This window comes from Ornithodoros turicata, unplaced genomic scaffold (assembly GCF_037126465.1).
Source record: "Ornithodoros turicata isolate Travis unplaced genomic scaffold, ASM3712646v1 ctg00000746.1, whole genome shotgun sequence".
Lineage (NCBI taxonomy): Eukaryota > Metazoa > Arthropoda > Arachnida > Ixodida > Argasidae > Ornithodoros > Ornithodoros turicata.
The window spans coordinates 3040921-3041232 of NW_026999400.1; positions in this window are offsets into that span (position 1 = coordinate 3040921).

Sequence of the window (312 nt, forward strand, 5' to 3'; positions counted from 1 at the left end):
CCTGTGTGTCTCTCTCTCTCTCTTGACATGAAAGCTTTCACGCGACATTCCTTTTTCTGACCACGCGCATTAAAATTACAGTAACGCCTACATCAGAAGAATGATACGGGAATGCGCGCTCCTTTACATGTGTAACGTGACGACTTCTGATTAAAGTTACCCATCCATTCTGCGTAACAAACATAATTGTACAACGGCGGAAATTGTCTGCATGTCTACCCTACTGGACTCTGCATTGGACTATCCGCGTTAACGTGCCCAAGGCTCATCCAAGACGTCGTTCTACTTGTTAGCACTGCGGAAGACCGGGTC